The 16,370-nt window shown below is 34.8% G+C and overlaps 1 pseudogene; it reads left to right on the top strand.

Moving 5' to 3' along the window:
* The first annotated feature begins 3,081 nt into the window (after positions 1–3,081).
* Positions 3,082–16,370, top strand: part of LOC114045801 — a 68,641-nt pseudogene continuing 55,352 nt past the window's right edge.

Genomic DNA, 16,370 nt, shown 5'->3' with positions numbered 1-16,370 from the left:
TTAATTAAAACTAGTTTTACCCTCCACTGATTCTCTCTACTTTATGAGATGAAACTGCTGATAATCATCCATCATCCATCATCTTGAGATTTTACAAATGGGTTTATGTTCTAAATTGGTGTTGTCTTTGGCAGCCATCTCTGTGTTTGGCAAGTAATTCAGATGTTTGCTGACTGAGATGCTTTCTTTGAGCTCTTTTGGTTTCCTTGTTGTGACAATTTATTTACATTTGGTAAACTGTAGCTGAAATTATTATAGTCAGGGTTAATGTCAACTGTTGTCCAGTTCCCATTTTGTACTTTCAAATGTTCAATTAAAAATTCAAGGTTAAGTAATTTCATTTACATTCTGTATATATTTTTTTTCCTCCTTTTGTCATTACTGATTCTGATCTTAACTCAAGTTGATGGTCTGACTGAGCACAGACAGCTAACTTAGGGATCGTTCCTACGTCAATAACAAGTCTTTTCTTAACTGTTCAAATAGGATCTATTTCATTTTTAATGGTGATTAATTTGGTGCTCACCATGCATATCTACCAATTCTTTTTCCAAAAAAAAGTTTCCATGATGTAATCTACAAGACTTTGACCTCTCTCATGCCATCTTCTTGAAACATGCTTTCCCATATATTTCTCCCCATTCTCATCTTTTCTCACCATTGTATTGAAGTCAAGAACTATCAGAATGTATGTTGATTTTGAAGTCTTATTAAGTTCTCTGTAGAATTTCTCTACCATTTTATCCTCAGCATTTGATGGTGATGCATTAGTTGTAATTATTCTCATGACTTTTTTGTATATACTTATCATTGGTACTGCAATATGTGAACAAATAACCCAGGAAATGACATTTCTTGTGCCTCTAAGATTGTGATAAAACTCTGCTAGCTTTTTCCTTTGCCTCTCCAAGAAGTATCCATAAGCCATCCTTCCATTTGACTACAACGTCTTGTCTTTTGATTTCATTAGTACCAAGACTGTCAAGATTAATAAGATTCAGCTCCTCTAGTCATGTCCACTCACTGATAAGTGGAAAAGATTATCTCATTTAGAATCTCAATATTTAAATAAACATTTTTGTCCCTGTACAAAATCTGAGATTCTTAACACCACCCACTTCTATCCCCACTCCCTTCGATTAGCACAATCCACTGATGGTGCCAATATCAATGAATAAACGTAAGGAAGTTCTGAGGACCCTTATTTTTATTTCATAGGTTGCCATGACCAAAAAGAAATCATCATCTGGTGGTCTTTCTACAAGTGATCCTCCATAATTAGCTAGGTTGGTTCTCAGAAAGTAGACTTGGTCTGTTACTAAGCTCATACTCAAAGCCTTTCTAGAATGGTAATTGCCAGAGTTTATAGTATGCTTGTAATAGCCTTTGAGAGCCCAGAGTCACCTCCATGCCACAAAAAAGTACCAGAGTAGCACTGGTTATATTTGGTGTATGTGCTTGGCTGATTACCAAGCAGGGTGAAGTTACCATGCATGGGATTATCACTGAACATCTTTATATTATAGTCTGACATACTAATTTTTAATCCACTTTATGTTTCCAGTATAAATGGTTAGATCCAGTACTGGATTTGTTTGTTTTTCAAAATTGATAACTTGTTTAAACAGGCTTAAGTGTAGTACTATAATGACAGTGTAGGTAATCTATTTCTTAGCCTTATTCTTTCTTTTAATTAGGTATAAATTTCAACCTAGACTTTAAGGAGTCAATCATCTGACTACATATAGCTGAGTCTAAAAATGACTTCTATACTTGTAGTGAGCTATTTCCAGTCTCTTAAGATTTAACACTTCTAATATATACAATTTTAGCATTGTGTGGGGTAGAAAATAAAAACTTGGTGATCAGAACTGGCTATTCTGTTGGTGAGCCCCAACCTTCACATGTATAGTGTAACTTTCACCTCCTTGAGCTCCATCCCCTTGGGGTAGGGATTTCCTTAAACAAAAGGACTGAAAGTGCCTGAAGCAACTGACCTAGGAGACCCAACTCCAACCCTTTTCCAATTGGGAACTACTAAAAGCTCAGATATATTTAGATATCTTTTGGATCGGGTGGTGGGGGGACAGGTTCCTGATTAATGTGTTATTTTTCTACCTTGGGAGAGGTATAAACTATGAATCAAGAACATCTCTTTTATGTCCTTCATGATGGGAATGTTTCCCTACAGCTTTGAAAACTTATCTAACCAGAAATATGCCGTCACTGTGCTAGGCACCCATCTCAAAGAGCACGTGTGTGCCCCCGGGGAGCCTTCTGACAGCAGGATGGAAGAAGGTTCCGCAAGTTGGCAGCAACAGCTCCTCGATCAGACGCTCCATTGACTGTACCGGCCCTTCAACGTGCGTGGCTCGCGGCTGCTCCCTTTCTCATGGCTGACAGTCCAATTCATGAAAATGCTTGGCCTACATGATCTGCCTACACGGACGTCCTGCAGTTCCTGGGGTTCTCCGCGGTCCCTCTCCCTACACAGGGATGCTGGACAAGAGCAGGCGCATCCACAAAGCCCATGGGCTTGGAGTGGGGTGGCCCTGATGGCCTCAGCCAAGAGCTACCAGGCATGTCCTTTCCCCCAGGTTCTTCCTGAAGGCCATCATTTTCAATTTCTTGCTGGGCTCCACCCAGCAAGACGCCCATGAAAGACCTCTTCTGAAGACTCGATTTGGGCTAGGATATCATCAACTTCTCAGGACATGCCCTGGACCTTTGCAGAACCAACAGCTACTCTTGATCAATTAAGAAATTCCAGTTCGACTGAATGAAGCAAGAGCCCTTGCTTGTACCCACATTTTGGCATAAGCACCGGCATCAGCACTGACTATCCCCTACACACACACCACTTCTCTAGACAGCTAAGTGTGCATTGGGGGGATAGAGTGGGAAAGCGAGGAGTGGAACTGGGGAGGCATCTTTCTCCAGACCAAGCCAGTAGATGAGATCCAGGTGAGGTTCAGTTGGTGTGTTGGGCATCAAGTCGGAGAAGCAGATAGTGAAGTGCGGGCAGCTTTTTTTTGACCGCAGTTACTTAGGAGATGGCGCACACAGCTAATCCTCCGCGGTATGCATCACTGGGGACCGCGTGAGCATCACCAACGGGGAGAACTCTGGTCTCCTTTGCCCACTCAGACCAACTGCCGATCCTCAGCCTTTTACAGCTGTCTCACCTCCTCGGTGCAAAACGTAACCAACTGCTCACCTTGCCATCCTGAGCCACCATTTTGGAGAGCAAGGACTCAGGGAAGGATATCCTCCAACCCCTAAAGCTTGCTGACTTGTACAGCCCATTAATCAAAAGTTTATCAACATCAGTGATCTGCACACGGGACAGAAAACCACATTTTCATCATCTTCAACTGTGTTGCCACAGCCCATCCTGAGAGTACTTGTGAAGACGTTAAAGACATCTAGGAGGATGACTGGATCCTAATTAAAGTTTGAAGAAATAACATTCTTGACAAACTATTTGGGAGAGACAAATATCATCCTGATACAGGAGACATTGATGTTTCAGTGAATAAAAAAGTACTCCCCCAGACTCAGTCATGAAAAATAAGTATCTACCCTCTTCTCTCGCTGAATACGTCACACCACCCATATAGCCTCTCCTTTCCTTTTGGTTTTTACCCCAAAGACACACACACAAATCAATACATTAATAACTGCCCCCACAATCTAAGAGGAACAACCTCACAGAAGGTGGCAAAAAAGAAAGTAAACAGACTCAACGACAGGTAAAGCAACTCCTTCCCTCGCTAGAAACAGAATGAGAAGGTTGGGGTAGAGATCGAGGACGGAAGTGTAGAATTCTCAGGGTTCTATATAGCACTGTTATCTATTTATCTATCTATCTATCTATCTATCTATCTATCTATCTATCTATGCAGAGTGTTTTATATATATATGCAATGTTATATATATGAAGAGTGATAGATATGATAGGTATGTGTATACATATATATGTATATACACATTCTGCATCCCTCTATCTAGCTTATATTCCTCTTCATCCCTGAATCATGAAGCCCTGATATTTTAGTCATAGCTCTATCCTCTGCCCTCCGTTCTCTTTCCTCGTAGTACCACATAGGAAGTTGCCTGGTCTTGGCGATTATGGCAGGGGCTCCCCGAAGCTTCACAGTCCTGTTCTCTCCCATTTTGAGACAGCGGAATACTGCTTGGAGCTCTTACAATTCTGCCCTCACTATGCGAAAATTTCCATTCTGCTACTTTCCATAAGAATGGGAAAGGACCATTGGTGAGTCTCAAACAAGTTTTCACAGAATCTCTTTATTCCTTTATTCTCTACAATGGATATTGGTTCATAAGCTACAATGGTGTTCACATTGGTCTGTTTAATTGTACACGTCAAAAGCACTACAAGACCAGATGATCATGCTCCTTTAAATAATATTTTGTTGCTTTTAAGAACAAAATGAAACTCTCCAGCGGTGTTGTAATGTAAAGAAACGTAGGACCTGAGTTTGAATGTTCACTCTACCAATCATTACTTTGTGACCTTGGGCAAATTATTTAACATCTGATTCTAAAATAATTGCTAATGCCTATAACCAAATATTTTTACTCTCTTGAGATCTAGCACTTTCTAAAAGAGTGTTTATGTGATTCTAGCAGTGTGAGGGTTAGAAGATAAAGATTTGGTGAGCAGAACTAGCTATTTGTTGGGTTGCCCCATCCCGTGGGTGGTAAGCCATATTTCCAACTCTTCCTTTCAGGTATGATTTTCTTCAGTCACCTCTTTCAGTTCTGCCCCATCAGGGGAGGATTTTCCATTAAAAAAAAAAAAGAAAGAATTGAGATTGCCTGAAGCAGTTGACTTTAAGTCTCCTCATCTGTAAAATGTGAGGTTTGGACTACATGACCTTTTTTGCAGTTGTAGATCTACAGGGAACTAGGTGGTGCAGTGGAGAGACTTGGTTCTTCAAATCCATCCTCAGACATTTATTAGGTATGTTACCCTGGAGAAGTCACTTAACCTGTTTGTCTCAGTTTTCTCATCTGCAAAATGGGGATAATTATAACACCTATGTCCCAGGGTTTTTCTGAGGATTAAGTGAGATAATACACGTAAAATACTTAGTAGAGTGTCTGGCATGTAGTAGGCACTATATAAATGTTAGCTATTATTCTCTACCATTTTTCTATTTTTTTTCCTTTTTTTTAAACGTTTGCCCTTACAGGAGAAGTAGTAAAGGCAACCTTCCTTTTAGGTACAACTTCTTTTATGTGTTCTTGTTTTCTTAAAGTGGTTTAGTTCTTTCAATATTATCACCTTGTTGATTTGTTGGACAAAAATCAGGCAGAGTACCGACAATTAAATTTTTGTTTCTTTATGTACTTTCTAAAAGTTGCAGGCTCCTTAGAACTCTCTGTCCCTTTCCCCACCATCATTCTCACTGTGGATGGAAAAGGATGCCAGGCAGGACTGAAGTTCATTTTGCTTTTTTTTCCTCTTTTTATGGGTTATGATAGCCAAAAGTTCTTTCCATCTGGTGTCCAGTTTAGTGATGAACTTCTTTGTGTGTAGCTTGGCAGAAAGGTAGAGTGCATAGATTGCTAGACTTGGAGTCAGAAAGACCTTGGTTCAAATCCCTCCTCTAAAGCTTACTAACTATGTGATCACAGACAAATGGCAATCTCTCAGTCTCAGTTTCCTCATCTGTAAAAAAGAGGCTAATAATATCTATAACTGTCACCTTCCTGGGATGAGTTGAGACTCAAATAAAATCATAGGATCACAGGATCATAAATTTAAATCTGGAAGCTACCTGTATCTAGTTCAACTCTTACTTTACAGATAAAGATATGTTGACCAGCAAGGTTGAGTAACTTGATCAAGGTCACAAAGGTAATAAATAGCAGAGCTGGAATTTGTTTCTCTAACTCCAAATCTAGTACATGTCCCACTGTGTGCTTTCTAAGTTTTAAAGTTGTGTTATTATTGTTAAAAGTATGGTTCTAAGTCTGTTTTGTGTCATTTTCCTATAGCAGACACAATGTCACTGGGCCTGCATTTTAAGTTATTCTAGCTTTTAGAACCTACCACAACTTACACTCCACTGACATTGCCCTTACTAAGCCAAGTTCAACTTCAAGCCATCAAGAAGCAACAGAGTATGTATGACTTTTGTGGGGAAAAAGGCAATTTTAGATTATACTAATGGAAGCTAAATATCCTTGACAAAGAGGGTGATTATCCATTTTCATAATTATCTTGTTTTACTCTGTACTGGACAGACCACCCCTGGAGTATTGTGTCCAGCTTGAGGCCAAACACCTTAGGAAAGACATTGACAAATGAGCAAACTCAGAGGGAGACCACTAAATTGGTGAAAATACTTGAAACAATCTCATGAAAGACTTAATTGAAGGCTCTTGGAATGCTTAAGCTAGAGGAAAAATTTACGGAAGGAGAGACAACTTTCTTCTAATATCTGAAATACTGTCCTGCAGATAAGGATTTAGGCCTATTTTTCTTTATTTTAGTGGGGATACATCAAAACATTTTCATTAAATGTCTACTATGGCCATGGCCCTATGCTTGGCAAAAATGATACAATTCCTACCCACCTAGAGTTTACATTTTACTTAAAAGGGAGGAGTAATAGGGAGATGGGCTTCAGTTCAATAAAGCATAGAGAAGAGCTTCTAACCAATTAGAGCTGTCTGAAAAAAAAAAAAAGACTAGTTTACTTTCTGAGGTAGTCTGTTTCCCATCTCTCAAAGTCTTCAAGCAGTGTGTAGATAACCATCTATTTAGGATGGTATAGATTCATACAGACAACAACAACAACAGCAAAAGTGAAACAATGTAGAGGCAGCTAGGTGGTGCAGTAGATAGAGTGCAGGCCTTGGAGTCAAGAAGACTTAAATTCTAATCCAGCCTCAAACACTGCCTAGCTTTGCGACCATGGACAATTCACTTAAGCTCTGACTGCCTCAGTTTCCTGAACTGTAGAATAGGTATAATAGCATCTACAGTCAGAATTGTTATAAGGATCAAATGAGACATTTGTAAAGTGCTTAGCACCATGCCTAGCACATAGTAAGTGCTTAATATATGATTTTTCCCTTTCCACTTAAAACGAGTGGACTTTTCAGTTTCACCTTTGCCAACACTTTGTACAGTTCTATATTTTCCTTTTTATTTATCTTTCTTTTAGATTGATCCAGATCTTACAGAGGAACATTAAAGTCCAGCAATTAATATCTGTCTACATGTCTTTTTTTGCCATCCAGTTAAACTTTCTTTTATAATTAAGACAATACATTACTGGGTACATAGTTGTTTAGTTGCTGGATTAGTTTTTATAGTACCTTTAACCATAAGGTAGTTTCTTTCTTTCTCTTGACAATATAAATATTTATTTTTCCTGTCTGAAAAATAACAGCTCCTTTTTTAATCATCTTATGCATAGTGATTATTATTGCACTTTTATATTTTCATTGTATATATGTCTTTATTTTAGATATGTTTCATGTGTGTAGTAAATTGATTTTGTTTCTTATCCATTTTGCTGCCTTTTTGTTTTATTGAATTATTTGATCCATTCACATTTAAAGTAATGATTATTAGACTTGAGTTTTTAAGTCAGTGCTTTGTGCCTGCAATTAATTTTTCTTACACTAATTTGCTGCTCATCTCCTCCCACAGACTCTTTCCTCTCTTCTCCACTCACTCCCCTCAAATGCCATCCTTTTAATCTTACCTATGTTTCTTAAATTAACTTAAATTGTTCATCTCTCTTTTGTCTAATTGCAGATGTCCCCTAAAGTTATGTTCTTGGCCCACCCCTCCTTTCCTCCCTTCCTTTATCTCTGTCTCTTTGTCTCTGTCTCTTTCTGTTTGTCTCTCTCTGTGTCTCTCTCCCCAGATCCCATGGGTTTAAACTATAATGTCTGTGCAAATGATTCAGATGTATGCATCTAGCCCGCTCTCTCCTCTGAGATTCAGCACCACATTATCAGCTACTTACCTAATGGGTATTTCAAACTGGATATCCTAGAGATATGTCAAGCTCAACACATCCCATTCAAAGTTATTATCTTTTCTCCCCAAATGCACAATTGCTCTAAACTTCCCTATTTCTGTCAAAGACACCACTATTCTTCCAGTATCCCAGGTTTAAAACAATTTTTCATTCTCACTCACTCTGCATTTCCAATGGTACCAAATGTTGTCATTTCTATCTCTGCAATATCTCTTGCATCTGACCCCTTTTCCTTATTCACACAGCCACCACTTTTGCACAGGCCTCATTATCTTGAATGTAAGTTATTTCAATGACCTCCTAATCTCTGCCTAAATTCTCCTTCAACTCTAGGCTGTCCCACACATAGATACTAAAGTGAGTTTTCTTAAAGGCAAATCTAACCAAATCATTAATCATTAATTAAATCTTTACCAAATCATTAAATTCTAGTGCCTCCCTATTGCTTCTAGGACAAAAAACAAACACTTCTAATTACCTTTTAAAGCAACTCTATCACATGGTCTCTACATTTCTTTCTAGCTTCACTATACATTACTTCCCCTTCCAAACTCTGTGACCAGCCAAACTGGCTTTTGTTCTGTCCCCCACACATGGTGCTCCATCTTTTGTCTCCATGTCTTTGCTCCATGTCAGGCCCCAGGTCTATAACAAATTGCCTTTTCAACCTTCTTCTCATAGAATTTTCTTCTTTCTTCACTTCAGAGCTAAAGCATCACCTACTACATGATCCTTTCCTCTTTGTTATCTCACTTTTCTCTACCACAAGTTTGGATTGATATCTATTCCATAAAATATATTTATGTAATTATGGGAAATCATGGTATTTAGCATTCAGTACCTCATATTTTCCTGATTCTTTAAGTTCCCTTGAAATCATCAGCCCCATACATTTCTTGAGGATTCTATTGTTCTAAACTCCTTAGTTCTCTTTAATTTTCATCAAATAATAGTCTAAACAGAACTAATTTTATTTCTTACTAATTATTTTTAAAATATTTTTATTGTGAACTTTACAATCATTAATAAATGCAAATATTTCACTATGCAAAGGAGAAGAAAAAGGCTTATATATTACTTCAGAAAGGGAACGCTAAGGAATATACATATTTCTCAGCATTGCATACTGCCTTTACCAAAACAGATAATTTGCTAAGACAGAGAGATTTTAAATATGTATCTAAAAAAGTAGAAACACTAAACACATACTTTGTAGTTCCTGACTCACACAAAGGATAGTAATTAATATAAAAAATACAGGCAAAAGACCCAGAACAATTTGGAGGTTTCATAATGATGTCATGAAAAATGAGATGATCAAAGAATAGATCATATAAATTATAATAACTCAGTCAAAAAGAATGTTTATGATTAGAAAACATGCTGGAATTTCTATGATACAGTTAAATCTGTTCTCAGATGGAAAGATAACTTTGTAAATATATATCAACAAAATAGATATTAACAGAGTATATAATTTTAAAAACTTAGAGAATCAACAAATAAACCCCAAATAAGAACAAAATAGAAAATCTCGCAAATTATCAGAGATATAAATAGAATGAAAAACAAAAAGATTAGAAATGACACACAAAACTAATGACTAGTTTTTAACAGATTATAAAGTAAATAAACCATCAGCCAACCTGATAAAAATGGAGAATAAAATCCAATTGCCAAAATAAAAAAAGGTAAGGTGGAATCTTAACCAAGAATTAATAAATATAATTGTCAGAAATTATTATATAATTATATAAAATTATATATTAGCAAAATTTATAATGTGTAAATATGATATACATGTATATATAATTAAATATTTAATATAAATTCTAGAATTTACAGAATAATAAATAGGTATCTTAAATTAACACAAGCTCAGAAAATAAAATAAAAGAACTATAAAAGAACTGCTACAGGAAAAAAAAAAGTCCTTGGTCCAGATTAATTTACCAGTAAATTCTATCAAGTATCTAAAGAGTAATTAATATCGATTTTACTGAATTATTTTCTAAAACTAGGAAACTCTTTTGATGAGGCAAACATGGCCTAATAGCTATTTCAGTGAGAGATAGAAGGGAAAAACAAAAAGAACCATAGACTAACCCCACTAAAGAATAATGATGTAAAAGTGTAAAGTTAAATCCAACCAGAAAAGCTACAGCAATATATTTTGGGGGGAAAAAATCACTATAACTGATTATTTTACACTAGTAATGCAAGAATGGCTCAAAACTAGCAAAAATATAATCACATTAAAAATAAAAATAACTCAAAACTCATGAGTATATCAATAAATGCAAAAAAAAAATCTAAACCCTAATAACAAAGGCCATTTTTAATGTAGTTAAAAGTAGACATTTACAAAAAGTATTCATTATTTGCAATGGGAAAATATTAGAAGTTTTCCCAATAAGCATAGTGGCAAAACAAGGATACTAGCACTCCCCACTATTATTTGTCATAGTTTTATAATTGTTAGGTATTAGTATTCAATAATAAGTGAATAGTTAAACAAACTTTGGTAAATGTCTTAGCAATGGAAAATTACTAGGCATAAAAAGTGACAAATATGAAGAATTCAAAGAGGTATGGGAAGGTTTACATGAACTGATAGAGTAAGCACAACTAAGAAAAAATATGCACGACTATAGCAATGTAAATTGAAAAATAATAGAAACAAACTGAATGTGTATAATTGTTATGAACATATTTGACTCTAGAAAAGAGTTGAGACAATGTACCTTCTTCCATTGCAGAGATGGAGATCTTTGGGTGTAAGCTACTTCATATCCTATCAGATTTGTTGCATGGCTACACTGTTTTCCCCTCCTTTTATTAGTCTTTTTTATAAAGGATTGCTTTCTGATGATGTGGGACAGTAATATATTTGGAAATCAATGCAATATAAATTTAAAGGTATATTTTTTTTAAATAAATGAATCAGGACATGCCTACAAAGAGAATACATTCTACTGAATACCTCAAAAGGCTAAGGTATTGTAGACCTAGGTGTGAGACAATGGCAGCTAAACAGGAAATAATGACTTTTGTTGTTGTTTGTGGTGGTTCAGATGTGAATATTTGATATAGTGACTAAGCAACAAACAGTGATTTTTCCTAAGATTAAATAACAAATGCAGGAGACCATTCAGATCATTTGACTGCTCAGAAAGGGAAGTATCACAAATTTGTCTGTATTTCAAGATTTTATTTCAGTCTAGATCTCCTTGAAAAGTTATATTTTTTATCAAAGTCCTTCCACAACTGATCACAATTTAATATTGTCTGTCATTTTGCAAGTTTTTCTTTATTAAAAACATTTCTAAATGAAGTATTGCTCTCTAGTACTATATTTTCTATTTCTTTTTCTTACTGTGAAACAAAAATCTTATTTAGAAAAAATTTTTTTTTAACAACAGCACTTTGGTCCAGGAGCTTATAATACAAATGATTTAACCTTGAACAATATAAATGAAACTTTATTTTTATAAGGCTAAAGACAGTTAATAATGATACTGTTAATAACAAGTACCCCTGCATTTCATGGTATAATGAAGATATTATGAACCATTTACACACACAAATGTGTGTTTCTCACACAAATGAAAAAAAAACAAAGCACAACAACTCACAACTCTGACATTGTGCAGTACAAGGCCAGTGCTTTCAAATGTCTTTGTAAATATGGATCCATATGAAAGGGAAGAGTCAAAAGTACCTCTGCATCTCCCCAGAGCATGGTTCACAGCTCCCCAATATGCTGTCCTGGTTTTGTAAATTAGAAATCTTGTCATCTTATCATAGAGACCAAGAAAATTGTAGCAAACTTTATCTGTCAAGTGAACCTTAATAACCCCAACTTTAACGTCAAGAAAATTACACTTGGAAACATTTCACAGTCCTGCAGGTTGCTGAAGGTACATTTTCCCCCTCTTGAAGAGTTATTAACCCTCACAACAGATTCCCTGAGACCTCAACAGTTGCAGTTCAAAAAACATTCAATTATAATAATCACTTTTATTTCTCTTAGCAAATTATTTCCTTTAGGTTTTAGGTAGTTTAGGTCAAAAAGCTCTCACAATTCATTCATTGTTTGCTGCTTATTTCAAAAGTTACTATAAATTTGCCACTTTGTTGACACCATCGAGTAAGCACTAGCTATAGAGAAATGTCATTCAAGGGTATACGTTAGATTTAAAGACCTATAATGTTAACATATGTTCTTTCTCAAAGATATAATGCATGTGTAAAGATATTAATAAACATAGATGCTGAAGATATAAACAGATTATGCAATGATATAGATACCTATGAATGAAGACTCTATATTAATCACTTGTTAAAAAAAGATGATGAAAATCACTGAGCTAAGTAAACACTGAAGAGAGAAATTCAAAACAGAGAAAATCTCTTTCCTCGAAGAGCTTGATTTCTAAAGGGAGAGTAGACACATAGGGGAATATAGACCAGGGGAGGGAGCTATGGTCTGGGAAGTCACCAAAGACGACAATATGTTAAGTGACTTGCCCAGAGTAACATACGTAATAAGTGGACACAAGAATCATCTGAGTGTCTGCAGGGCCTATTATAAAAAATTGAATAAGAAATATCTCTAGATTGAGATCTCATCAAAAGACTCAATGGGAGGATAGATGCCTTAAAAAACAGAGAAAACTAAACAAAGCACTAGACACCTTTAAAAGAACAATGGAAGAGACAGAACTAAGAAAACTTAATGATTCACAAAGCTAGGCTAGAGCAAAATCAAGTCATAAATATCAGAAGAACATGTGAGGTATTAACTATCAAAACAACCGACTTGGACTTGGAGGTGGAAGTTTGGGGCTGAAAATGCTAGCTATAACTGTGACAAAAATTGAGATGATAAATAAAGGCAAAGAGTAGATAGAAGTATCACTTTCCATATAGTATGGAAGTATAATTCAAACAATTAACAACGTTACAAAACTTGCAGGATGCAAAAATAATTCCATACAAATCACCAGCATTTTTGTATTTTACCAACAAAACTCAATAAGAAGAGGTAGAAAGGGAAATTCCTTTTTTAAATCACTGCATGTTATATGAAATCTTTCTGAGTCTACCTACCAAAACAAACAGGAACTATATGAATGCCACAAAACACTTTATGGAAATAAGGACATAGGTAAATAATTGGAGATGTATGAATTTTACACAGGTGGGCCAAACGAATGTAATAAAAATGGCAACAGTAGCTAAATTATTTTACTTTTTCAATGCTATACCAATATAAATAGTGAGGCATTACTTTATAGAGCTAGAAAAAAGCAAAATTCATCTAGAATAACAATAGGTCAAGAATCACAGCAAAATAATGAAAAAGATGTCACTTGATCAACAAAATGTAAAACTAGTCATTTTCTTCCAACCTTGTGAATTTAAAACCTGCTCAATATAAGAATTAAGAAAGGAGACACTCTACCAGACTCTTTTTATGAAACAAATACAGTCCTAATACCTAAACCAGGGAATGATAACAGAAAGGAGAACTATAAATCAATGTCATTAATGAATATTGGTTCAAAAATATTAAATTATTTCAAACAAACTACAGCAATCCATTCAAGGAATCATTCATTATTACCAAGTTTGAGCTGTACCAAGTATGCCAGGATGGTTTAACATTAAGAAAATAATCAATATAATTGATTTAATTCAAAACAAAACAATTCCAAAACCACATGTTTATCTCAATGGAGGTAGAAAAAACTTTTGACAAAGAACACTTGTTTATGCTTAAAAAATACACACACACACACACACACACACACACACATACACACACACACACACACACACAAATCAACACCAGCAAGAAACACCAACAAAGCACAAGAATAGAGAAGGACATTTAAAAAATATATCACAATATGTATCGATCTAAATTTAAAGTAAGTATCATATGCCAAGGAGATATACTTGAACTTTTCCCAATAAATACAGAATTAAAGCAAGGATGCCTATTCTCCCCTTTAGTATTTTTTATAATTTCAGACATTTTTACAATAGCAATAAGAAAAGAAAAAAATTAAAGGCAAAAGAAAGGTATGGTGATTTGATAAGAAATCAGTAAGATATTAATTGAGACAATAGCTATAGCAAAGTTTCAGTCTACAAAATAAACCCACAAAAAACAATAGCATTTTATATAATAACAACAAAACCGAAGAGATAATAATAGGGAAATCCCATTCAAATAACTTCAGAATGCATAAAAATTTTTTGGTTGAGACTACCAAAGCTTATAAAATAACCTGTATAGATTCAATTATGGAGTGTTCCTTTAAAAAAATAACAAACAGTTTATTTAGAGAAACAAGAAATCTAAGAAATCAAGGGAAATAATGAAAAAAAATGATAGAAATGAAGGAGTAACAGTATTTCTAGGCCTCACATTATGTTATAAAGAAACAGATTTCAAAATCATTTCTTACTGTTTTAAAAATAGAGGAGTAGATTAATAGAACAGATTAGAAAGGGGAGAACCAAAAACAATGGAATTCAATAATCCAGAGTTTGATTAAAATGGAAATCACAAATTGCTTAGGAAAGAAAAACCTATCTGATAAAAGCTATTGATAAAACTGGAAAGTAGTCTGGTAAAAATTAAGCCAAGACCAATCTGTTACTCAATACTCCACTGTATGTTCTAAATGGATATGTGTTCTTAATATTAAAGTTCCTACTGTAAAAAATTAGAAGATAAGGAAATTATATCTCTTTCACAACTTTCACATTTCACATGAGTAGGAAATGAATTCACAATCAAAGAAGAGATAGGGGTAATTATAAAAGATAAAACTGATCATTTTGATTACATTAAATTGAAAGTCTTCTATACAAACAAAATGCATCTAGGTTAAGAAAGGAAGTGGTAAGATGGGGGGGGAGGAATCTGTGTCAAATTTCTTAGACAAGTGTTTGACATCCAAGATGTAGAGACTTCTATATTTATATGTATAAATGTATATGTAAATTGTATATGTATATGTTTATTATATTAATATAAAATATATTTATATCTAAATATCACACATTTATATTAAATATTTATATGTGCATATATACATGTGTGTGTTTTAATGATTGTGTGTATGTGTACATATATAATATGTGCATGTATGCATGTATATATGATCAAAAGCCATTAATAACCATGTGAAAGAAAGCTCCAAATCACTAAGAACAATAGAAAAGCAAATTAAAATGACCATAAGTTTTCACCTCCCAGACAGTAAACTGACAAACATGAAAAAACATAGGAATTTGCAATGTTGGAGGGATTGTGGGAAGTTAGGCACACTAGTGCATCATAAAAGCTATGAATCAGTACAACCATTTTAGCAAGTAATTTAGCATTGCACAGATAAATTGACTGTACTGGTCATGCCCTTTGAACCAGAGATTGCTCTAATAAGTTTGTACTTACTATGAGCTCATATCCAAAAGAGGCGATTGATTTTTTATTTGTTTTGTTTGTTTTGTTTGTTTGTTTTTGTAAAGCAATTGGAGTTAAGTGACTTGCCCAGGGTCACACAGCTAGTGAGTATCATGTGTCTGAGGCTAGATTTGAATTTAGGTCCTTCTGACTCCAGGGCTGGTGCTCTATCCACTGTGCCATCTAGCTGCCCCTGGCCATTGATTTTTTTAAAGGCCCCATATACATCAAAATATTTATAGCAGCACTTTTTTCAGTAGCAAAGAGCAGTAAACAAATTAAATGCACATAAACTGGAGAAGGCTAAATAATTTGTGATGTATTAATGCAATGAAATACACAGTACCTTTCATTGTGAAATAACAAATATGTTGAATACAGAGAAGAATGGAAAGATTTAAATGAATGGATACAGAGTGATGTAAGCAGAACCATAAATACAATATGCAATGACCACAACAGTATAGATGGAAAGAATAACTACCACAAAACAATGACAAGTGAATATTATAAAATTACAAAGAACAAGCATAGCCCCTAAGAATAGATACGAGAAGCGGTGAAGGGTACATGGGTAGGTATAAAACATTGATTACATTTCAGACTCTTCACACATGGATCAGTTTTGCTGATTTTTTTCTCTTCTTCCTCTTGTTTTTTCCTTTAAAATATTATTTGTTATATGGGATAACTGTCTGAGAAGGAATAAAGGAAGGAATACTGATGTAAAAATACAATAGAGTAACAACAATTTTTAAAATAGGAAAGAAGAGGGTCAAGATAGGACTAGATCTCAAACTGTACAACAAATTAGTAATCATCATAACAGTTTGGTAATGTTTGTGTGTATGTGTTTG

The sequence above is a fragment of the Vombatus ursinus genome, unplaced genomic scaffold (assembly GCF_900497805.2).
Source record: "Vombatus ursinus unplaced genomic scaffold, bare-nosed wombat genome assembly UNPS02014779.1, whole genome shotgun sequence".
Lineage (NCBI taxonomy): Eukaryota > Metazoa > Chordata > Mammalia > Diprotodontia > Vombatidae > Vombatus > Vombatus ursinus.
The sequence above is the reverse complement of the archived record's forward strand: the minus strand, read 5'-3'. Positions and strand labels throughout refer to the sequence as shown.